Source organism: Nicotiana sylvestris, chromosome 6 (assembly GCF_000393655.2).
Source record: "Nicotiana sylvestris chromosome 6, ASM39365v2, whole genome shotgun sequence".
NCBI classification, from domain to species: domain Eukaryota; kingdom Viridiplantae; phylum Streptophyta; class Magnoliopsida; order Solanales; family Solanaceae; genus Nicotiana; species Nicotiana sylvestris.
In genome coordinates this window covers 105,118,477-105,143,257 of record NC_091062.1, presented here as the reverse complement: position 1 = coordinate 105,143,257, position 24,781 = coordinate 105,118,477, and the positions used below count along the sequence as shown (strand labels likewise).

Below are 24,781 nucleotides of genomic sequence, written 5' to 3'. Positions count from 1 at the left end.
TTAGCTGAGGGTATTCATCCATTCAAGCACATACAGATAGCATACAATCAAAGGTTCTAACACAGTCCCAAATATTACAACTCTTAGGCATAGCAAAACTGTTCAGCCACACATGAAACAGCTAAACCAATTCTAACTTTCAAATTTAAACATTGTGACTGAATTATAGAATAAAGCATCAGTTTTAAACAAGCTTAAATGGATGGAAAGAAAGAACAAACAAAAGAAAGAAACAAAGAGGACATTAAACAAAACAAGATCTGGAGTTTTCAATTTCAAGCCAATATATTACATCTTCACTTTTGCATTTCAAAGCTTATGAGGAATACCTGAATACAGAAAATAGAAGAAAAGAATCCTGAAGTCAGCAGAAATGAACAAAAATAGAAGTCCAGCAGCAGTAGCACAACTCCAAAATTAAACCATGTTTCAGTTTTTAAAATCCAAAAATTTCAAGAGAACTTGTTCTAGTTTTTCTTGTGAAAATCATAGAAAATTCAGCTATTCAATAAAACAGTGCAGAACCTTTTTGGGGGGTTTTAGGGTCTGAAAGTCTATCTAAAGAGTGAGAGAAAGATTCTATACATAAGCCCTGAAAATGCCATGTGTTGTAGAACAGAATTAGGGAATTATTCCCTCACACAGTCCCTAAAAGCATCTTTCTAACAAAATTGGGACAGCTGTCAGTCTCTAATTGGTTTCAGCATTTTGTGCTGGCCAAATAGGACCAATTGCCCCTATTCCAGAACATTCCTAAAGCAACCTTACCCTATTTCCCTTAATTTTAACTCTTGAAAGACCCTTAAAGTTCTTTTATTGTTCAATTGAACCTACCAGTTTCTAATGACTTACAAATTAGGGCAAACACCAACAAGGCCAGCAAATATCCAAAATTAAATCAAAAACATACAAACAGAGCATGAAACAATGCAATTGAACTTAGAGTACTAAGCATCCGAAACCTAAACTAAACTTAACCCTAACATGAATTAAATCATGATGGAATCAGCGGGAATTTTCATGCAAGGAAACATGCTAAAATATGCTAATTCATATTAAAACAATCAAGACGAACAAACACATGAAATTGGACACTGAAAATCCTAAAGCATGCAATTAAACACTAGAAATAAAAAAAAAGAACAGAAAAACAAGAAGAAACAGAATAAGAAAAGAAAATCATGCTAAATTTAGCTTAAAAAGTTAAGAGTCAAAATTAGTATAAGCCAGTAGATAATAAAATATCTTGAACAGAAGCAAAAGAAGATCAGAAAGCAAAACAAAACAAAGAAATAAAGAGGAGGGAACCGATTCTTAATCGGAATGAGCATGACGCCTGAAGCAAATCGAAGAGTGACGAGGGTGATGAACTTTACTGGACATCAGTGACCTTGGTCAGAGGTCGGCGACGCTCGAATAAAGCCAAGACTAGCATTAGTCAATTGTCTGTAACCAGAACAATTGCTTAATGCAAGTCTCGAGTCAAATCGAGCCCTAGGAGGCAAGGAATGGGATTTAGGGTTTTCTTCAAAGGCTCAGATCTGGATTTAAAGAAAATAGGTGGGAATTTTGGGAAAGCTAATAGTGGATTTGGGAAGAGGAGAGGATGGGGGTTGCATGGTACTAATTTGGGGAAGATTGGAGCGTCGGAGCCGTCGTGAGGCGATTTTCCGGCGGGTGGTCAACGGCAGAGGTAGCGTGCGAATTTAGGGTGGCTAGGTTTTGGCTCATGGTTTGGGTGAGAGACAGAATAAGAGGGGTAATGGGGGGTCAGACCTGGTTCGGACACACATATAGTGATTGTACGGCCAGTTCCGAGCCGTTGGATCACAATTATCCAACGGTTGTGATGAAGTAAAGCAAAACGGGGTCGTTTGGTTTTAAAACAGGGGTAGACCGGGTAGGTTAATTATTTGGATGTAACGACCCGGTCGGTCATTTTAAGAATTAACACTCTGATCCCCTATTAACTCCTTTCCTTGTGTTTGTTTCTGTTATTTTGATTTGTCGAGATGCTTGGCTTTGAGTTTCGGAGAGTTTTGGAACATTTAGTCCCTAAATGAGAGTTTAAGTTTTAGAAATTGGACCTAGTCAGAGCAGTGTGAAGACGACCTTGGAATGGAATTCCGTTGGTTCTGTGAGCTCCGTTGGGTGATTTCGAGCTTAGGGGCATGTCCGGGTTGTGTTTTGGAGGTTCGTAGCTAATTTAGGCTTGTAATGCCAAAAGTTGATTTTTTGAAGTTTCCGGTTCGATAGTGAGATTTTGATATTGGGGTCGGAATGGAATTCCGGAAGTTGCAGTAGCTCCATAGTATTGAATGTGACGTGTGAGCAAAATTTCAGGTCATTTGGACGAGGTTTGATAGACTTTTTGATCAAAAGCGTAATTTGAGAGTTTTTGGAATTCTTAGTCTTGAATCCGATGTAAAATTGGTGTTTTGATGTTGTTTTGAGCGTTCCGACGATTGGAACAAGTTTGAATGATATTTTAGGATTGGTTGGCATGTTTGGTTGAGGTCCTGAGGGCCTCGGGTGTGTTTCAGATGCTCAACGGGTCATTTTGGAACTTGTTGGAATTGCTGAACTGCTGGTATCTGGTTTCCTTAATTGCGTTCGCGCCCTTCCCTCCGTGTTCGCGTAGTGTAATTTCGGAGGATGATTTAATTGTTCTTTGCATTCACATGTTTTGGCTTGCGATCATGGAAGTCTTCCCCCTCCTCCTTCGCGTTTGCATCCCTCTGTTCGTGTTTGCGTAGTAGAACTAGGAGTGGGGGTAATGTGACCATTTACTCTATGCGTTCGCATTGTCCTGTCCGCGAATGCATAAGCCTGCCTTTCCCTCTTCTGCGTTTGCATGCTTCATCACGCCTTCGCATAGCCCAGTTCAGGAGCCATCAGATTTTACTCTTCGCGATCGCGATGTACAAATACCTAGGCAGTATTTAAATAGCCAATCTGCGACCCTTCTTCATTTTTCTTTCATTTTTGAACGGGATTGAAGCTTTTGAGGGAGATTTTGAGGAAACTAAAGGGGAATCACTTAGAGATAATATTCTTGACTTTTTAACTCGTTTATATGTGATTAAAGGTGTAATTCGTGGTTAAAAATTATGGAAAAATCAGTGCAAAATGGTTAATTAGGGTTTGAGATTAAGCGACCTTAAAATGGGTATTTGAGGGGTCAATTGAACTCTGATTTTAGTGTTTTTGATATGTATAGACTTGTGAGAGTACGAGGATTCTGAAAATCTAAATTTTACCCGATTCTGAGGCGTGGGCCCGAGAGGCATTTTGGTTATTTTAGCTAATTTCGCGTATTAACTTAGAATTTGTTTGTAGAATCAGTTACTTGAAGTGTTATTTACATTATGCAATTGAATTGAATAGATTTGGGTCATTTGGAGTCGAGTACTCGTAGCAAGAACGTGGTTTCAATTTGATTTTGAGGAGGTTCGAGGTAAGTGGCTTGCCTAACCTTGTATGGGGAAAACTCCCCTTAGGCTTTGGTATTATTGATAATTGAAATGCCTTGTATGTGAGGTGACGAGTGCGTACTTGTGCTAATTGTAGAAAATCCGGTTTTCATTAAGTGATTACTAGTATGTTTCTTTTCCTTAAGCATGTTTTTAGCTTAGGAAAGCATGTCTAATTGACTCAATTGCCTTACTTGCTCAAACTGCCTTATTTGGATTACGTGCAGCATGCTAGGTTAGAAATACCTGTTTTACCTTGGTATGGAACTTGAATTGAACTGTGTATTTTTCTTGTTGTTGGTGTGTGTTTACTTTGGGACTACAGGACGGTATCCCGGGAGACCCCCCTGTATGTTTACTTTGGGACTACGAAACGGTATTCCGGGAGATCCCCCTGCACATTTACATTGGAACTACGAGACTGCACCCGATAGATTCCCCTTGTACTGAGTATTTACATTTGGGACTACGGATCGGTATTTTGGGAGATCCCCTCGCATTATGAGCTGGACTACGCGACGATATCCTGGGAGATCCACTGGATATTTATATTTGGGACTACAGGACGATATCCTGGGAGATCCCCAGTTGTTATCTTTATGTTGAGCTGTATTTCTTTCTGTGTTTACTTTGCCTCTGTAGTAGTTATTGTTGTCCTTTATATCATGTGTTACTTTTACTATTGTTCTTATTTATATTGTTTTGTTCTACACCATTTAACCTTATATTTTATTTAACCTCAGTAGGGCCCTGACCTTCCTCGTCACTACCCGACCGAGGTTAGGCTTGGCACTTACTGAGTACCGTTGTGGTGTACTCATGCCCTTTCTGCACATGTTTTTCATGTGCAGATCTGGGTACTTCCACTCAGACTTATCACGCTTGAGACGAGGCGCTTGAAGAGACTCTGAGGTATATCTGTCGCATCCGCAGACCGAAGAGTCCCTTTCTACTCTCTTTTTAAGTAATAGCTCTTCTGTATTTCTTTCCTTTGTTAGATATTCTGGAGTTAGACACTATAGACATTCAAAAGCTTGTGTTTCATGAGATTCCGGGTTTTGGAAATTGTTGTTAGTTTCGAGAGTTGTTATTGTATCTGTCGAGCGGCACCTTAAACACTATTTTATTTTAATATTTCAGTTTTTAATTATTTCTTCCGCAAATTTTTGTTTATTTTCTGCATTGTTAGGCTTACCTAGTCGTAGAGACTAGGTGTCGTCACGAAGGTTCACGGAGGGCAAACCGGGATCGTGACAAGTTGGTATCAGAGCTCTAGGTTCATAGGAGTTATGAATCACAAGTCAGTTTATCAGAGTCTCGTGGATCGGTACGGAGACGTCTGTACTTATATACGTGAGGCTATGTAACTGTTAGGAAACTTCCACTTTATTTGATTTCCTTGTCATGCGAAAAAATTTTATATCATAATTCTAAACTTCTATCTTATATTCTCTCGCAGATAGTGAGGACACGTGTTACCCGAGATGATCAGGTACCCGCACCTCCTACTGCAGCCGTCAGAGGCCAAGGCCAGGGTAGAGGCGGAGGACGCGCACGCGGTGCAGCCAGAGCACCCGCGTGAGCTGCCACCGAGGTACCACCAGCAGTTCCAGTCGGAGTCCAGACACTTGATACGCCTACTGCTACTACTACTCCAGCACTTTAGGAGACTCTTGCGCAGTTCATGAGCATGTACACCACTCTTGCTCAGGCAGGGTTGCTTCCCCTTTCTGCCGCTACATCTCAGGCCGAGGGAGGAGCACAGACTCCCGCCGCCCGCACTCCTGAGCAGCGAGTGCATGTTGATCAGGTTCCAGAGATTTTTCATGTACAGCCTATAGTCCCAGGTCAGCCCGAGGATAGGGCAGCGGCTTTAGAGGATGAGCAGCGGAGGCTTGAGAAGTTCAAGAAGTATGATCCTCCGTACTATGGGTATATCATGATCGAGCGGGATTTCTTTCACTGCCTTCTAGCTTCGAGGAGCTGCCTATGAGTGGTGGCGTACCTATGAGTTAGACAGTCCGGATGAGGCAGCTTCACTGACTTGGACTCAGTTTACAGATATGTTCCTGAGAGAGTTTGTTCCTTAGAGCCTTAGGGACGCATGGCGCGCAGAGTTTGAGCATTTGCGCAAGGGTACTATGACTATCTCAGAGTATGCTGTCTGTTACACCAGCTTGGCTAGATATGCCCGAGCCTTGGTTTCTATTGTTCGCGAGAGGGTTCGCTGGTTTATTGAGGGGCTTATTCCTAGAATCAAGTCTAGCATGGCTCGTGAGTTGGAGATGGATATTTCTTATTAGCAAGTGGTGAGAATTGCTAGGAGAATAGAGGGTATGCATGCTAGGGAGAGAGATAGGAGAGGGAGGCTAAGAGGTCTCGAGAGTCGGGCCATTATTCCGGTACATGTGCCCCAGCTGCAGATCGTCATGGTATGGGTTATATGAGTCGCCCCCGTTCATTCAGCTCTTCCAACAGCCAATGGTATTTCAGCTCCCCCTAGGCCTCAGGAACCTTATTATGCACCGCTAGCATCTACTGCGCCTCCTGCGCGGGGTGCTTTCAGTGGTCAGTCCAGCAGACCTGGCCCGAGCCAGTCACATCCACCACGTCCTCCTAGAGCTTGTTTTGAGTGTGGTGACACACGCCATATGGTGAAGGATTGCTCCAAACTTAGGAGGGGTGCACCTCTATAGACTTCTCAGTCATAGCGTGTCCCGCAGAATTCTCAGGCTATGGTTACAGCTCCAGTTGCTACCCTACCCGGTCAGCCAGCTAGAGGTTGAGGTCGGGGAGGTAGGGTCGCCCTAGAGGGGGAGACCAGGCCCGATACTATGTCCTTCATGCCCGTACCAAGGCTGTTGCATCCGATTCTGTCATCACAGGTATTATACTGGTTGTAATAGAGATGCATCGGTTCTATTCGATCCAGATGTGTCTTCTTATTTTTCTCCTCATTTGGGTGTACCTCGGGATTCTTTGAGTTTCCATATTTATGTTTCTACTCCTGTGGGAGATTCTCTTATTGTGGACCGCGTTTATCAATCGTGTTTGGTTGCTCTTAGTGATTTTGAGACCAGAGCCGATTTATCTTGGGCATGGACTGGTTGTCGCCCCATTATGCTATTCTTGATTGTCACGCCAAAACCGTGATGCTGGCTATGCCAAGTGTACCGCGTATTGAGTGGAGGGGTGCTTTAGATCACACTCCCAGTGGAGTTATTTCTTTCCTTAAGGCTCAGCGAATGGTTGAGAAGGGGTGTGACACATATCTAGCTTATGTGAGAGATGTCAGTATTGATACCCCTACAATTGATTCAATCCCAGTAGTACGGGATTTTCCCGATGTATTTCCAGCTGATCTTCCAAGCATGTCGCCCGATAGAGATATTGATTTTGGCATTGATTTGTTGCCGGGCACTCAGCCCATTTCTATTCCTCCATATCGTATGGCTCCTCCTAAGTTGAAGGAGTTGAAGGATCAGTTACAGGAATTGCTTGATAAGGGTTTTATTAGGCCCAGTGTATCACCTTGGGGTGCTCCTGTCTTGTTTGTGAAGAAAAAGGATGGTTCTATGCGTATGTGTATTGATTATCGCCAGTTGAACAAAGTTACAGTGAAGAAGTGTTATCCTTTGCCTCGTATTGATGATCTATTTGACCAGCTTCAGGGCGCACGAGTGTTTTTTAAGATTGACTTTCGCTCAGGTTACCATTAGTTGAAGATTCAGGAGCCAGATATTCCGAAGACTACTTTCAGGACTCGGTATGGTCATTATGAGTTCCTTGTTATGTCATTTAGGCTGACCAATGCCCCATCAGCCTTCATACATTTGATGCATAGTGTGTTCCGGTCGTATCTTGACTCGTTCGTCGTCATCTTTATTGATGATATTCGGGTGTATTCCCGGAGTCGGGAAGATCAGGAGCAGCACCTGAGGACAGTGCTCCAGACTCTGAGGGAAAAGAAATTATATGCAAAGTTCTCAAAATGTGAGGTTTTGTTGGATTCTGTGGCATTCTTAGGCCACGTGGTATCGAGTGAGGGTATTCAGGTGGATCTGAAGAAAGTGGAAGCAGTGCAGAGTTGGCCCAGACCATCTTCAACTACAGAGATCTGCAGTTTCTTGGCTTGGCAGGTTATTACCGTTATTTTGTTGAGGGTTTTCATCGATTGTAGACCCTATGATCACGCTGACCCAGAAGGGTGTTCCGTTCCAGTGGACGGAACAGTGTGATGCGTCTATTGTGATGCCTCGGGGAATGGCCTTGGAGCGGTTTTGATGTAGGGCGGTAGGGTGATTGCCTACGCGTCCAGATAGTTGAAGGTACATGAGAAGAATTACCATGTCCATGATCTCGAGCTAGCTGCTATTGTTCATGCCCTAAAGATCTGGCGTCATTATTTGTACGGTGTTCCTTGTGAGATTTATACTGATCATCGGAGCTTGTAGCACCTGTTCAAGCCAGATGAGGTGGTTAGAGTTGCTGAAGGACTGATATCACTATTTTGTATCACCCGGGCAAGGCCAATGTGGTGGCTGATGCTTTGAGTCGTCGGGTAGAGAGTTTGGGGAGTTTGGCTTATTTACCAGCAGCGGAGAGGCCCATGGTGATGGATGTTCAGGCCTTGGCCAGTCAGTTTGTGAGATTGGATCTTTCGGAGCCCAGTCGGGTTCTAGCTTGCGTGATTTCTCGGACTTCCTTATTTGATCGTATCAGGGAGCGTCAGTTTGATGACCCTCATTTGCTTGTCCTCAAGGACAATGTGCAGCATGGCGATGCCAGAGATGTGACTATTGGTGAAGATGGGGCATTGAGGATGCAGGGTTGGATTTGTGTACCCAATGTTGATGGGCTTTGGGAGTTAATTCTAGATGAGGCACATAGTTCGCGGTATTCCATTCATCCGGGTGCCGTGAAGATGTACCATGATTTGAGGAAACACTATTGGTGGAGGCGGATGAAGAAAGAAATAGTTGTGTTTGTAGCTCGGTGCCTCAACGGTCAGCAGGTGAGGTATGAGCACCAGAGACCGGGTGGGTTGCTTTAGTAGATAGAGATTCCAGAGTGGAAGTGGGAGCGGATCACCATGAACTTTGTAGTTGGGCTCCCCTAGACTTTGAGGAAGTTCGATGCCATTTGGGTGATTGTGGATTGGTTGACCAAGTCCGCGCACCTCATTCCTATGTATACTATTTATTCTTCGGAGCAGTTGGCGGAGATTTATATCCGAGATATTGTTTGTCTGCATGGTATCCCAATTTCCATCATTTCAGATAGGGGTACTCAGTTCACATTACGGTTCTAAAGGGTCGTTCAGCATGATTTGGGTACTCGGGTAGAGTTTAGTACAACATTTCACCCTCAGACGGACGGACAGTCCGAGCGCACTATTCAGATTCTTGAGGATATGCTCCGTGCGTGTGCCATTGAGTTTAGAGGGTCTTGGGATCAGTTCTTGTCATTGGCGGAGTTTGCCTACAACAACAGCTATCAGTCTAGCATCAGATGGCACCGTATGAGGCTTTATATGGTAGGCGATATAGATCCCCGGTGGGTTGGTTTGAGCTGGGTGAGGCTAGATTATTGGGCACAGACTTGGTTTAGAATGCTTTGGAGAAGGTTAAGGTGATTCAGGATAGACTCCGTACAGCCCAGTCCAGACAGAAGAGTTACACGGACCGTAAGGTTCGTGATGTTTCCTATATGGTTGTAGAGCGTGTTCTGCTTCGGGTTTCACCTATGAAGGGCGTTATGAGATTTGGGAAGAAAGAGAAGTTGAGTCCGAGGTTTATTGGCCCTTTTGAGATATTGAGGCGTGTTGGGGAGGTTTCTTATGAGCTTGCCTTACCTCCCAGCTTGGCAGGGGTTCATCCGGTATTTCATGTTTTGATGCTCCGGAGGTATCACGGTGATCCATCGCACGTGTTGGATTTCAGTTTAGTCTAGTTGGACAAGGATCTATCTTATATTGAGGAGCCAGTGGCAATATTGGACATGCAGGTTAGAAAGCTGAGGTCAAAGAACATTGCATCAATGAAGGTTCAGTGGCGGGGTCAGCTGGTCGAGGAGGCAACCTGGGAGACCGAGCAGGATATGCGCAGTCGTTGCCCTCATCTTTTCACTACTTCAGGTATGTCTCTATGCTCGTTCGAGGACGAACGAATGTTTAAGTGTGGGAGAACGTAACGACCCGGCCGGTCGTTTTAAGAATTAATGCCTCGATCCTCTATTAATTGCTTTCCCCGTGTTTGTTTCTACTATTTTAAATTGCTGGGATGCTTGGTTTTGAGTTTCGGAGAGTTTTGGGACACTTAGTCCCTAAATGAGAGTTTAAGTTTTCAGAAATTGGACCGTAGTTGGAGCAGTGTGAAGACGGCATCGGAATGGAATTCTGTTGGTTCTGTTAGCTCCGTTGGGTGATTTCGAGCTTAAGGGCGTGTCCGGGTTGCGTTTTGGAGGTCTGTAGCTAATTTAGGCTTGAAATGCCGAAAGTTGAATTTTTGAAGTTTCTGGTTCGATAGTGAGATTTTGATATCGGGGGCGGAATGGAATTCCGAAAGTTGGAGTAGCTCTGTAGTATTGAATGGGACATGTGTGCAAAATTTCAGGTCATTCGGACGAGGTTTGATAGACGTTTTGATCGAAAACGTGATTTGAGAGTTTTTGGAATTCTTAAGCTTGAATCCGATGTAAAATTGGTGTTTTGATGTTGTTTTGAGCGTTCTGAAGATTGGAACAAGTTTGAATGATGTTTTAGGATTGGTTGGCATATTTGGTTGAGGTCCCGGGGGCCTCGGGTGTGTTTCGGATGCTCAACGGGTCATTTTGGAACTTATTGGAATTGCTGAACTTAATCGCGTTCGCACCCTTCCCTCCGCGTTCGCATAGTGTAATTTCGGAGGATGATTTAATTATTCTTCGTGTTCGCATGTTTTGGCTCGCGATCGCGGAAGTCTGCCCCCTCCTCCTTCATGTTTGCATCCCTTTGTTCGCATTCGCGTAGTAGAACTAGGAGCGGGGGGTACTGTGACCATTTACTCTATGCGTACGCATTTGTGATGTCCGCGAATGCGTAAGCCTGCCTTTCCCTCTTCCGCGTTCGCGTGCTTCATCATGTGTTCGCATAGCCAGTTCAAGAGCCATCAGATTTTCCTCTTCGCGATCGCACCTCATTTTACGCGATCGCGATGTACAAATACCCGGGCAGTATTTAAATAGCCAATCTGCGACCCTTCTTCATTTTTCCTCCATTTTTGAACGGGATTGAAGCTTTTGAGGGAGATTTTTGAGGAAACCAAAGGGGAATCGCTTGGAAGTAATATTCTTGACTTCATAACTCGTTTATATATGATTAAAGGTCTAATTAGTGGTGAAATATTAGGGAAAAATCAGTGCAAAATGGGTAATTAGGGCTTGAGATTAAGAGACCTTAAAATGGGTATTTGAGGGGTCAATTAAACTCCGATTTCAGTGTTCTTGATATGTATAGACTCGTGAGAGTACGAGGATTCTGAAAATGTAAATTTTACACGATTCCGAGGCATGGGCCCAAGGGGCATTTTGGTCATTTTACCTAATTTCGCATATTAGCTTAGAATTTATTTGTAGAATCAGTTACTTGAAGTGTTATTTACATTATGCAATTGAATTGAATAGATTTGGGCCATTTGGAGTCGAGTACTTGTGGCAAGAACGTAATTCCGGGTTGATTTTGAGCCGGTTCGAGGTAAGTGGCTTGCCTAACCTTGTGTGGGGGAAATTCCCCTTAGGATTTAGTATTATTGATAATTGAAATGCCTTGTACGTGAGGTGATGAGTGCATATTTGTGCTAATTTTTGAAAATCAGGTTTTCATTAAGTAATTACTAGTATGTTTCTTTTCCTGCTTATACTACTTGCAATTTAAGCATGTTGGTAGCTTAGGAAAGCATGTCTAATTGACTTAATTGTCTTACTTGCTCAAACTGCCTTATTTGGATTACGTGCAGCATGCTAGGTTAGAAGTACTTATTTTACCTTGGTATGGAACTTGAATTGAACAGTGTACTCTTCTTGTTGTTGTTGTGTGTTTACTTTGGCACTACGGGATGGTATCCCGGGAGATCCCCCTTTATGTTTACTTTGGGACTACGAAACGAAATTCCGGGAGATCCCCCTGCACATTTACATTGGAACTACCGAATTTCACCCGGTAGATTCCCCCCGTACTAACTATTTGCATTTGGGACTACGGATCGGTATTCCGGGAGATCCCCTTGCATTATGAGTTGGACTACAGGACCGTATCCCGGGAGATCCACTGGATATTTATATTTGGGACTACAGGACGGTATCCTGGGAGATCCCCGGTTGTTATCTTTGTGCTGAGCTATATTTCTTTCTGTGTTTACTTTACCTCTATAGTAGTTGTTGTTATCCTTTATATCCTGTGTTACTTTTACTGTTGTACTTATTTATACTATTTTGTTCTACACCGTTGAACTTTATATTTTATTTAACCTTAGTAGGGCCTTGACCTTCCTCGTCACTACCCGACCGAGGTTAGCTTGGCACTTACTGAGTACCGTTGTGGTGTACTCATGCCCTTTCTGAGCATGTTTTCCATGTGCAAATCCAGGTACTTCCACTCAGACTTATCACCCTTGAGACGAGGTACTTGTAGAGACTCTGAGGTATATCTGTCGCGTCCGCAGACCAAAGAGTCCCTTTCTACTCTCCTTTTAAGTATTAGCCCTTCTGTTTTTCTTTTCTTTGTTAGATATTCTGGAGTTAGACACTGTAGACATTCAAAAGCTTGTGTTTCATGAGATTCTAGGTTTTGAAAAATGTTGTTAGTTTCGAGAGTTATTGTATGTGCCGAGCGGCACCTTAAACACTGTTTTATTTTCCTATTTAAGTTTTTAATTATTTCTGCCGCATATTTTTGTTTATTTTATGCATTGTTAGGCTTACCTAGTCGTAGAGACTAGGTGTCATCATGATAGTTCACGAAGGACGAATCAGGGTTGTGACATTGGGCCTGGGTGGTTTGGGAACGGACTTGGGCATAAAATCAGCCCAAATTCAAATTTAAACCCTTTTGTTCAATTATCCTTTTTATTTCCTTTTTTCTTTATTTTTTTTTCTTTAATTAAAAATCCTAAATTAAATCCCTAAATTAATTTAAATTATAAATTAAGCTAATTACCTAACTATAATATTTAAAAATTAGTTGATCCTAGATTAAAAGAGAAAAATTACTAATCTAAAATAAAAAGCTAAAAATGTAGAAGTGAACCAATTTTTGTGATTTTCATCTTAATAAAACAATTAACTAAATATTCCTTAAAATATGAAAACAAAATCTCAATACAATGCATGGTATTTTTGGTATTTTTCATGATTTTAATAAAATTAAACGTGCACAAAAATACAAACAATTAATAAAAAATCATGCAAAAATTCTGTAAAATTGCAAACAATTTGGAAAAAACCTATTTTCTTTGTTTTTTAGGAGTATTTCATATAGAGCAAAAATTACGTGTTCATAGCAGTCTTCTCCATCATCTGTTTAACATGTTCTCAATTCTACCCATCTCATTGTTAGAAGAGATCGGACCTTGAGAAGGATAGCGAGGTGGATTGCTCGGTTGTTGGAACATCGGGGGCCTTTGAAAAGTCGACCTTCGGTTGTTGTTATTGTTGTTCCACCCTCCTTGGTTGTTACCTCCCCAATTGCTCTGATTGTTGCCACCCCAATTGCCTTGATTATTGTCTCCCCAGTTGCCTTGGTTACCTTGATTATTCCAATTGCCCTGATTATTGTTACTACCACTCCAATTGCCTTGGTGGCTTTGGTTGTTTCAATTTTCTTGATTTCCTTGTGACCTCCATTTGTTGTTGATTTTGTCCTTGAGTATTATTTCTTTGTCCTTGATAATTGTTGACATATTGCACTTCTTCTTCTTGGTCATTGAATGAATCACCTTGGTCATACCCACTATCATCTTGCATAAATTGTTCCCGATGGCTTTGCATTTGTTGACCTTGTCGTCTCTTGTTTATCATCATATTCACAGCTTCCATCGCATTCACTTGTTTCGTCTCTTGATCCTATTGAAGCGGAGCTTTGGCCAATTGATTCATTGTAGTGAATGACTATTGAAGCTTCCATCATATAGTTCCTTGTGTAGGTGAATGACATTAGGGTCACCTTGAGGAATATTGGCTCTACTTTGCCATGCCGATGAGGTATCCGCCGTCTCATCAAGAATTTCACAAGCTTCGGCATAAGGCGTTTTCATGAAGTTCCCACCGGCGAGTTGATTTATCACACATTGATTTGTTGTGTTGATCCTCCTATAGAAGGTTTGTTGGATCATGGCCTCAGTCATATCATTATTCGGGCACTCTTTAACCATGGTTCCCAAATCTCGTGCAATGGCTCATTGGGCTCTTTCTTGAACACGAGAATCTCATCCTGAAGTGTAGCCATATGCCCCGGAAAGAAGAATTTGGCAATGAATTTCTCCCCTAACTCATCCCATGTATGGATGGAATGATTGGGCAATCTCTCTAACCAATCCAATGCCTTTCCTGTAGAGAAAAAGGAAATAGCCTTAACCGCAGCGCCTCCTCGGAGACATTGGTTTGCTTGCTCCCCCAACAAGTATCGACGAACCCTTTGAGATGCTTATAAGCATTTTGACTCGGAGCCCCGGTGAAGAACCCCATTGCTCAATTAGTGTAAGCATCACACTGGTGATTTGTATGTTACCTGCCCTAATGGGGGGAATGATAGCACTTGCATAACTCTCATTCGGCAATACTCGGTGTCCTTTCGCTCTTGGTGGAGGTGGGGGAGGGACGGGAACATTATCATGAGGCGGTTGGCCTCGCCTATTTGCTTTGGGAAGAACCTTGATGGGCTTAAGGTCTTTTAATCTATGTTTTGATTATCAAACAAACTTTTTGTATAGAACCAGATAAAGGACCTGAAGCATGCCCGATACAATCATTCAAGTTAATCAACTCAAGATAATTTGGGTAGTGTTCCTTTAGATTCACAAGAACCAGATTAGGGACCTAATCCCTTGGTGTTCCCCTGATAGAAGTATAAGTCAACTATACAGCTGGAAAGCAACTGTAGAAAGTGACTGTGTGCAACTATACACGCGACAGTGCAACAGACAGTGCAGCAGTCACTTCCCATTGGGAAGAGGCATGTACTAACCAAGAATTGACATCACTATTGTGAATTGACATCACTATGGTGATATCTTTTGTAGTATAACAACCTGGTGCAAGGCACAAGACAACACTTGAGCATTTTCAGTGATATTCTTTCAAGTGCGAGAAACACCTCTCTAAAGAACAAAGATGCTGCAACCTCAAGGACCAGATCCAAAGATTGAAGATATCTTAAGTCCTTAGGTTTGTTGAGTCTTTGTTATTTGTTCTTCACTGTAATTCCTATCTTGCTTTATTAGAAGCTTTGTTTTAGGAAACTCAAAATAATAAACCATTTGAATTTGTGTTGTGACTAGAGTTAGTCATAGGTTGAAATCTTTGTAACTAGTGAGTGACAAAGTGGCTTGTGATAAGTGTATTACAAGTTAGAGTGATTGAAGTCTTTGTAACTAGTGAATGACAAAGTAGCTTGTGATAAGTATATTACAAGTTAGAGTGATTAAGTTCTTTGTAACTAGAGAGTGACAAAGTAGCTTGTGGTAAGAGTATCACAAGTTAGTTGAGTTAAATTCTTTGTAATAGAGTCATTACAAAGTGGATTGTAATAGGTGTTTACAAGTTAGTGAAGTTGAAATCATACTAGTGTAGGTCGTAGTTTTTTGTGCCCTTGATTTGGGATTTTTCCACGTAAAAATCCTTTGTCTCATTTACATACTGGTTCAGTAGTTAGCACTGTGGGAACTGATATAGGACCAGATCTCTATACAGTTTGGTTTATTAGTATTTGCAGTGAAAACTCATAGAGGACCAGGTACTCTATAGTATGGTGGATCCATATAAACTAACAATTGGTATCAGAGCGGGTTCTTTCTAAAAGGTTAAAACCTAGAAAGGCTCTCAATGGCTGCTCCACTTAACTTTGAGGAAGGACAATCAACCTATAGACCCCCTGGATTCAATGGTAGTATTACGGCTGGTGAAAGACTCGTATGCATGATTTCATAATGGCAGAAGATTCAGAGCTATGCGACGTCATTTGTGATAGTCCACATGTTCCTATGAAGAAGCTTGGAGAAACTGGACCAATGGTGCCGAAAAACAGAAAAGAATGCAGTGATATTGACAGAAAAGCTGTAAAAAAAAACTTTCGTGCCAAGAAAATCTTGGTATATGGTATAGGACCTGATGAGTACAATAGAATCTCAGCATGTGATTCTACCAAGGAAATATGGGAAGTATTGCAAATGGCACATGAAGGAACTACTCAGGTTAAATAGTCCAAGATTGACATGCTCACCGCCGAGTATGAGCTCTTTAAGATGAAGAATGATGAGTCTATACAAGATATGCACACTAGATTCACATCTATCATAAATGAGCTTCATCACTTGGAGAAGTTATTCCCAGAAACAAGCTTGTAAGGAAAGTTCTCAGTGTTCTACCTGGATCTTGGGAGAGTAAGGTGAATGATATCACCGAAGCTAAAGATTTACAAACTCTAACCATGGATGAGCTGATTGGAAATCTGAAGACATACGAGATGAAAAGACAGAGAGACAGTGAAAGAAGACAGTCGAAGAAGGAGAAGAACCTGGTGCTCAAGGTTGAAAACAATGACTCAAGTGAAGAAAATAGTGATATGGCCTATCTGACTAAAAGATTTCAAAAGATGGTTCGAAGAAATGGTGGTATACCTAAAAGAGATAGTACAAGCAAACAAAGAAACTATGATCTCTGTAACAAGTGCGGAAAGCCAGGGCATTTCATCAAAGACTGCCCACTTCTAAAATAGGAGCATTACAAACAAAACTCGGACAAAGCAGCAAAAAGGAACCCGGTTCTTGACAAACAATTCAGCCGAAAAAGTGCAACTGACAATGTAGTGAAGCAAGCTCTTGCTGCTTGGGGAGACTCCTCTATTGAATCAGAAGGGGAACCAGATGCAGAAAACAGTTCCATGATGGCAGTGGAACATGAAGCAAAGGAATATGATTCACTGTTTGCATTAATGGCTCAGTCTGATGATGATGAAGAGGGTGATAATGATGAGGTAAATTTCAGGGATGTTCTGAGAAATCTGAAGTCCTACTCTTCTAAGAATTTGATGTCATTAGCAAATGTTCTAATTGATGCATATTATAGTCTTGTTAATGATAAGGATGTCCTGACCATAGAGTTAGGAGATGCTGAACAATCTAGAGATGATCTGGTGGTCTGTGTGGTGGATTTAAATGAGACCATATCTAATCTTGAAAAAGAAAAGGAAGCTCTAACTGAAAAAATAAATAGTGTAGAAAATTAGAGAGATGACTTGACGATAGTGGTTGTTGACTTGAAGGAAACCATAAAAAACCTAAGCAAAGAAAAGAGTGCCCTAGAAGAGAAAATTGTTGATACTGAGCAAGCAAGGGATGACTTTTTGGGGGTTATCACAGATCTAGAGGAAACCATCGAGGGACTCAAATATGAACATAGGCATGTAAGTATTGAAAAAGGGAAGGGAGTAGCTAGTGAAACACACATCAAACTTGAAAAAGAATTAAATGATGTGAGAACTAGTCTATGTGGTGAACTCAAGAAAAATAGGTAGCTTCAAGTTGAATTGAAGAAAGTAAAAATTTATCTTGAGAAATCTCTCAAATGGACCTGGTCCTCAGATGTTGTCACTTCCATGTACTTCAACAATAGTGGAAATAGACAGGGAATCGGGTTCCAAAAGGAGAATACTCCTTACAACCCTCACAGCAAGTCACAATTCCTGATAACTGGCTTTGTACCCACTGTGGGAACAATGGACACTTCAAAGAAAATTGCTAGGCTAGGGTTCAATCTATATAGAAAAACAAAGTGTTTGCTGAAAAAGTGACTACTAAAGAAGGACCAAGTGCCACTCGCAAAAAACGAATATTGCCTGCATGGACTAGAAAAACTCTTATTCATCCCTTTTCTCATTACAAGGGACCCAAACTAGTTTGGGTTCCTAAATCTAACCCATAATTTACATGTGCAGGGAACAGTGAGAGGAAGCAGACTGCAATGGATCATGGATAGTGGATGCTCAAAGCACATGACTGGAAGCACCATGGATTTTCTCTCATTGAAACCCCTTATAGGAAGAGAATGTATCCTTTAAAAAAAAAGGAGGTACATTCTCGGTGGTGGAAAAGTTGGAAAGTCTCTTTAACACTCAATTGAGAATATGTATTATGTGGATGGCCTGAAGTACAGTCTCCTGAGTGTTTCTCAAATCTGTGATAAAGGGAACAAAGTAAAGTTCTTATCAAAAGTGTGCACAGTTGGCGAAGTGGTCTTACTAGCCAAAAGATACAAGAACATCTACGTTGCTGAATTTGAATCTCTACAAGATGGTGATATGAGATGTTTGAAGTCTATTGATGATGACGCAGAACTTTGGCATAGAAGATTGGGGTATGTAAGCTTCTCACTTCTGAATAAATTGATTCAGAAGGACCTGGTTCGTGGTCTGCAAAATTCAAGATTCACTTGGACAATGTTTCTTCGAACAAAAGATGAGACTTTCGAGGTATTTGTGGCCTTTATCAAAAAGATCCAAGTGAAGATGGAATTGAAGGTAACATGCATCAGATCTGACCACGGGACAGAATTTGACAACGCCAAATTTGATGAGTTTTGTAACAAAAATGGTATCACTCACAACTTCTCAGCACCAAGGACTCCACAGCAAAATGGCATTGTTGAAAGAAAGAACAGAACTCTGGAAGACATGGCACGGACAATGCTCATTGACAGTGGAATCGCCAAAAAAATTTTGGGCAGAATCAATAAACACTGGTTGCTACTTGGTGAACATGTGTATGATCAGGTCTCTACTAAACAAAACCTCCTATGAGCTGCTCAATGGAAGAAAACCAAAGCTAACTCATCTGATAACCTTTGGATGCAAATGCCATGTTCTCAACAACGGGAAGGACCAGCTTGGGAAGTTTGATGCAAAAAGCGATGAAGGAATCCTTCTGGGATACTCCCCTCAAAGCAAAGCCCATAAAGTCTACAACAAAAGGGCACACTGTGTGGAAGGAAGTGTTCATGTGTTATTCAACGAGACACCCTCCTCTAACAAAGAAGGAAACAGTGATGATCAAGATAATGAACCACTTTTGGCCCATGGGAAATATCTGATGCTTCAAATGTGAAGGCTGATATGATGAGACAGATGAAGGAGACAGGTGAAGACAATGCAACATCCTCCTCCACTTCTCGAAAGGACCCTGGTACTTCAATTACTACCACTAAAGCTGAAGAAAGAGTTGGAGATTCAGTGCAAGGTACTCCACAAGTAGCAGAACAAGGAGTGCAGGGAAATCCACTTAATTTACTCAGTTCCTCTACTAATCAAACTTCAGTCCCCATTTGGAAACACAAAAGCTCTCATCCACTTGATAATATAATCCCCCCTTGATTTTGGAGTTCAGACAAGATCAAAAAACCAGAAATTCCCTAGCCTTCTCTGCATTTCTATCCCAAATAGAACCCAAAAATATCAAGGAAGCCTTGAAGTATGCAGACTGGATTACTGCAATGCAAGAGGAACTACATCAATTTGAAAGAAACAAGGTTTGGCACCTGGTACCTAGACCCCCATACTGAACCATCTTAGGGACCATGTGGGTATTCAGGAATAAGCTAGATGAACATGGAAATACTACAAGGAACAAAGCAAGGCTTGCTGTCCAAGGATATAATCAGGAGGAAGGGATTGATTATGATGAGACTTTTGCCCTAGTAGCTCGCACGGAACCTATTAGGATCCTCATTGCCTTTGCTTCACATATAGAATTCACCCTATTCCAAATGGATGTGAACAAGTGCCTTCTTGAATGGTTTTCTCAAGGAATAGCTCTATATCAAGCTACCTCCAAGTTTTGAATGTCATACACATCCTGAACATGTATTCAAATTGGATAAGGCACTGTACGGATTGAAGCAGGCCCCTAGAGCCTGGTACGAGATACTATCCAAGTTTCTCTTGGAAAATGCTTCACAAGAGGAAAGATTGACAATACATTGTATTTGGAGAAACCGAGAAAGAACCTGCTCATTGTTTAAATTTATGTGGATGACATCATATTTGGAGCTACAACTGACTCATTATGTAAAGAATTTGCTAAACTCATGGAAGTGAGTTTGAAATGTGTATGATAGGGGAATTATTGGATCTTTACTCTACCTTACTGCCAGCAGGCCAGACATTGTATTTAGTGTGGGATTATGTGCAAGGTTCTGTCACACCTCCTTTTTACACACCCGAAGGTATATGTAGGGAGTTTTTTCAATTTAAGTGACATTATTCGAAATGGAATTATTTATTTATCAGAGTCGCCACTTGGAATATTTTAATTGGTGTCTCAGGTCACCAGTTTATTTTTAATCCCAAATCGAGGAAAACTCGACTTTCCTTGTAAAGTCTGCAAACCAGAAATTCTAAGTAAGGAATTCTGTTAACCCGAGGGAAGGTATTAGGAACCCTCGGATTCCGTGGTTCTAGCACGGTCGCTCACTGTTATTATTGGCTTAATTATCTAATTTTAATACATTTTAAACTTATGTGCATTTTTAATTTTCAAACCGCTTTTATTTAATTTTAGGAAGTTTCAACGTTATCTAAAACACGTCTTGAACCACGCCACATGAAATGCACCCGCGGTCCACGACACATTTTATTTAACGCTGTTGAGATTTGGATTTGGGTCACATGAAATGCACACCCGAGTTTAAGGAAATTAATTTAAATTGCGCGCCTAAAGCAACTACGCACTTTAAAGTTTGCGAGGGCCATGGAAAATTTAATAATGACACACCTCGATTTTAAAAAAAAAATTAAAAATTAATTAAGTGAGGGCCATGGGTTTTGGGATTATTGGGGAAGAAATGAATTATTACTAAACGTCATTTGTTCTTGAAGTAATGCATTTATTCAAACTTTTTTTAGTGAAAAAAAACTATGAAAGAAGGAGTTACTATAGCAATTGAAAATATCCAACATAGCCAAACAAAATAAGGTCCCTGGTTAAATGCAATTTTTACAATGATGATCAACTACCAGACAAATACACTATATAATTATATGAGTAAGAGGATGAACATGTAAGTTCTTAACAAAAATGAAATGAAGTCGTATTAACGTTTTAACAAGAAACAGAACATGGAATGCTAAAGGCATATTATCTAATAACTTAATAGAAGATGCTTAAACAATTGATTCTTTAGCAACAATATTATTCACGGCCAAAATTGTGGATTGGACTTAACTGAAGCCTGAATTGTCATGAAAATCCACTGATTAATGATTCACTACTTCAAACTCACATGTACTATGACAGGATCTTAATTTAGACGTAAAAATCACAGATGTCAACAAAATGAAATTCTGGTGCCGGAATCCAATGGAAACAGCTACCCTTAATTTAGCCAACATAAATACCTTATGAATCTAACTGATTTGAACAAATCAAATTGATGCGTTGTGGTCACAAAGAGCGCAATATCACCAACAACACTTTGAAAGATAATCCAGCAAATAAAACCAACATTGTTCTGAAAGTATTGTCCATCATTTCTCATGGGATTTAATAATTACTATAAAGATGGCAAGTCACAAATTCAAAGAATAACAGTCGAATAGGCTAAGAAACATGTCGAATTTCATATTAAAACAGATCTGAAAGTAGTTTAAAAGAGGACATACCAAGTTGTTCAAAGAACTAAATTTAGAAGAAGAGACCAAATAAGTGCTGAAATCAGTAAACCGGAGCTCAACAACAGCGGGGTCGATCCCACACAGCTTCAATTTCAGAAATCAAAGCACAAATCCCCAGCTGTAGTCGTTTTTTAGACCCACCTCAACAAAGACTCCAAATAGCGTTTTCTGTTCAAAACTCCTTGGAAGTTGAGGAAAGAGCAGTAGATGAAAAATCGCCAAAGCTACTTAAGCTAATCGTCTCCATTGAAACTCAAAAAGCAGCGCCGTTTTCCGTTTTTCTAAGGGTCTAAAGATCTTTTTTTTTTTTTTTTGTAAAGAAAGGGAAAAAGTTGCGCTAGGTCTAGAGATGGGGAAAAGATATGATGGTATTTTTTTGTCTTAGGTCTATTTAATGTGAGGGATTTAGGGTACAAAGAGGGAAAGGGTTAATGGGTTAATGGTTTGGGCCTTTAAAATGAACTAGGGATTTAAATCAAATGAGTTGTTTCAAACTGACCCAGTCCGATTTTGAGCTACAAAATAGCCCTTTTGCCTTTCTTTGTTTTCTTTTTTTTTTCTTTGATTTTAAAAATCCAATTAATTAAAATCCTAAATCAATCTATTTTTATAGAAATTAAAATTTTTTATCTATTTCTAACATTAAAACAACTAATTAACTTAAAACTAAAGAAAAATACTAATTTTAAAAACTAAAGTCTAAATATGTAAAAATGACAATTTTTTGTGATTTTTGCTTGATAAAATTAATTCCTACATGCGCATTGAAACTAAGATGACATGAAATTAAAACGTGATAATTTTTTATGATTTTTCTATGATTTTAAAATATTTAAAATGCATGAACTGCAACTAAATAAAGAAAAAATTCCTAAAAATCAATAAAACTTATTTTTGGTCTATTTTTAGGAGTTTTCTTCATGTCTGGTGGTACTGGTGGCCACATCTGGTGGTACTGGTGGTCGTCCATCCTGATTGGTAGCGCGTGTCCTCACCATCTGTGAGAGAATAGAACAACAGAAGTTTAGTACTCGATCAACAGATTTGCACGATAAGAATTTCAAGAATATGAAGTTTTTTCCTAAAGGTTCTACAGCCTCTCGAGGATAAATACAGACTTCTTCGTACCGATCCGCGAGACTCTACTAAACCTGCTCATGACTCGTGAGACCCATGTAACCTAGGCTCTGATACCAACTTGTCACGACCCTAAATCCAGACCCGGTCGTGATGGCGCCTCTCATGAAGACAAGGTCAGCCGACACTTTCCCATTCCAGTTTTAAGCATTTAAACAATAAGAATTAAGTCTAAAACGTAATAAATAACCCAAAGGTAAGCAGTGACAATGCAAACAATTTGCGGAATACAACCCAACAGCCCGATACCGGGGTATCACTAGTCATGAGCATCTATCAATCCAACACAAGTCTGAAAAGCCTACTAAACTGTTACAGAATAACTGATAAAGAGATAGAAATGAGATAAAGGGGGAGAAACACGGGACTGCGGATGCCAAGCAGCTACCTCGTGGACTCCGAAGTCTGCCAGGAGCTCTCAACTCGCGCTAGCAGGATCAGCAACACCTGAATCTGCACACGGGGTGCAGGGAGTAAAGTGAGTACTCCAACTCAGTGAGTAATAATCATAAAATAAACGACTGAGAGATATGAAAACACGTAGGACACATTATAGGCTATAATGAAGCAGTAAAATAGATAAAAACAGTGATTCGGTAAAGATATGTAAAATCTTATAAGTTCAGTTTAACTTCATGAAATTCCAATTTAACAATTAAACAGGTAAACGACAGACAAATAAGAAAGATAAACACATAAAGGTTCGCCCCTCGGGAACAATATCAACAAATCCGACACTTGGGTAATATCTCAGAACAATACCATCCCTTCAGGCTATATCTCACATCACAATGGGTAATCGCGCTCACTAGGGGTGTGCAGACTCCTGGAGGGGCCCCTTACGGCCCAAGAGCAATATCAAGCCATCTCGTGGCATCATCACTAGGCTCTTGGCCTCACATCAAAAAGTCATATCGTGGCGTATAAATCTCAGGCCCTTGACCTCATAATCATAATCAGTGTTTCCTCACAACATAGGCCCTCGGCCTTACTCAGTCAAAATCTTACAAGCCACTCAGGCAACAGTAAAACATGATGCTCAACCCAGAATATTATTTAAGATATCATTTAATTGTTAAAACAGAGTAAACATGGCTGAGTTATGAAAATAGTAGAATATAGCATGACTAAGTTCAAGTATAAAGTCAAACAGTGAGGAAATATCAATAAAAATCCCCTAAGGTTTCAAATAGTTGGCACGAAACCCAAATATGGCATTCATCCCAAAACATGATGATAGCAAATAGTTTTCAGTCAAATACACGGTAAAATAGTCATTCGGGATGGACTAAGTTACAATCCCCAACAGTGCACGATCCCACGCTCGTCATCTAGCATGTGCATCACCTCAATATAGCACAACGATGTGCAATCTGGGGTTTCATACCCTCAGGACATCATTTACAATCATTACTCACCTCAATCCGGTCCAAACTCTAGCCCGCGATGCCTTTACCCCTCAAATCAGCCTCCACTCGCGTCGAATCTAACCAAAATTAGAATCACGACGTCAAAATATGCTAAGGGAATGAAGTCCAAGCAAAAATAATCAATTTACAACTTAAATCCTGAAATTATCAAAACCCGACCCCTGGGCCCACATCTCGAAATTCGATAAAATTCATATCAATAGATTCCTCATCTCCCCATGAGTTCATAGATATCAAAAGTACTAAAATGTGACCACAAATGGTCCCTCAAATCCTCCAGTCTAGGTCTCCAATACCAAGCCCTAGTTTCCCCAATTTTAACCCTTAAATTCCATTAATTATAGCTCTAATCCATGAAATAATACCATAGTAACGAGTTTTAGATCCACAATCCTTACCTCAATGAAGTTCCCTTGAAATCTTTCTTCAAAATCGTCCAAAAAGCTCCAAAGCCGACTTAAAAATAGTGGAATAGCTCAAAAATCGCGAAGGAAACAATTTATATGTTCTGACCCAGGGACATCGCATATGCGGCCCAATTCTCGCTTCTGCGATACCATTTCTACGGTCAAGACCACCGCATCTGCGGTCCTCACTTAAGTCCTCATTTTCGCATCTGTGATTCACTATCCGCACCTGCGCCATCGCAGGTGCGGTTCCTCCAACCGCTTCTGCGGTTTCTGCCTCCCTTCCTTCTTCCACTTCTATGGACTTCTCCCTCGCATCTGCGGCATCGCATCTGCGGTCCCTAATCCGCAGGTGCGGGAACAACAGAAGCAGAAAATCTGCAGCTTCACAAAAATTCCAAACTTCTCCGTCAACCAACC

The 24,781-nt window shown here is 40.8% G+C and overlaps 1 long non-coding RNA gene across 1 annotated transcript; it reads right to left on the bottom strand.

Moving 5' to 3' along the window:
• Positions 1 to 21,736, bottom strand: LOC104230681 (uncharacterized). Its single transcript, XR_711904.2, has 2 exons — positions 21,376 to 21,736; positions 1 to 329 (listed from the first exon to the last, which is right to left on the bottom strand). It is a non-coding gene; the product is annotated as an uncharacterized lncRNA (long non-coding RNA).
• Between the last annotated feature and the right edge of the window lie 3,045 nt (positions 21,737 to 24,781).